Source organism: Antrostomus carolinensis, unplaced genomic scaffold (assembly GCF_000700745.2).
Source record: "Antrostomus carolinensis isolate BGI_N321 unplaced genomic scaffold, ASM70074v2 scaffold6562, whole genome shotgun sequence".
Lineage (NCBI taxonomy): Eukaryota > Metazoa > Chordata > Aves > Caprimulgiformes > Caprimulgidae > Antrostomus > Antrostomus carolinensis.
This window is the reverse complement of record NW_010301490.1, coordinates 36531-37479: the sequence shown is the minus strand read 5'-3', so window position 1 is coordinate 37479 and position 949 is coordinate 36531. Positions and strand designations below refer to the sequence as shown.

At 50.4% G+C, this 949-nt stretch overlaps 1 protein-coding gene across 1 annotated transcript in view; it reads left to right on the top strand.

The window, feature by feature from the left end:
- The first annotated feature begins 368 nt into the window (after positions 1-368).
- The window catches only part of CCDC14 (coiled-coil domain containing 14), a 10041-nt gene continuing 9460 nt past the window's right edge, over positions 369-949 (top strand). Inside the window, exon 1 of the mRNA XM_029083894.1 lies at positions 369-418. The gene's annotated coding sequence lies outside the window, so the exon portion shown is untranslated. The remainder of the gene's footprint in view (positions 419-949) is intronic.

Genomic DNA, 949 nt, shown 5'->3' with positions numbered 1-949 from the left:
TTCCGCCCGGTGTGTCCGTGGTTTGGGCAGCGACCTCGGTTTATTCTTAAAATGCCCGAAGTGTCGGCGTGTATTTGTCGAGCGTGGAGCGTGTGTTGGTGCGGCGGCCCCGGGCCGTGTCACCGAGTGAATCGCTGGATCTGTTGGGTGCTTCGGAAATTAACGAAGCTTCATCCTGTGAAGGCGGGTTTGTGAAATGGGAACGGTGGGATTCGGGCCCCCTCCTCGTTCTGAGAGCTGTAAACTGCCTGTACCTGACCTGCCTCAACAGAAGTTCTTGGGATTAGTGGGCAATGGTAAATCTTCAGTTAATGCTGCGAAGGTGCTTCCTGAAAATCAAAATGAATGTCTGTAATCAACAGGTGCTGTCCTCCGGAAGGCCAGCGGGAGCAGCTAAATTAGCACATGGAAAGAAACAGTAAGACCTTAATTATGAATACTGTCTGAGACTGAGTGTATGCCTGAGCATTTGGGAACCTTGTCATGTCTCACAACTGGGGAAAAATTCTTTGTGTAGATCAGAAAACATTTTTAGCTGAAGGGCAGCACGGCAGGGTTCTGAGTGGCCCATGCATACACAGACAGGTGAGGCCATCTCAGTACTTCAGTACTGCGTCCAGTTCTGGGCCTCTCGTTACAAGAAGGACATTGAGGCACTGGAACATGTCTGGGGAAAGGCAATGAAGCTGGTGAAGGGGCTGGAGAACAAGTCTTATGAGGAGCAGCTGAGGGAACTGAGGTTGTTTAGTCTGGAGAAGAGGAGGCTGAGGGGAGGCCTAATTGCTCTCTACAACTCCCTGAATGGAGGTAGTGGAGAGGCAGGTGTGTGTCTTTTCTCCCGGGTAAGGAGTGACAGGACAAGAGGCAATTGTCTTAAATTATGCCAGGGGAGGTACAGATTTGATATCAGGAAATACTTCTCCACTGAAAGGGTTCTCAGGCACTGGAA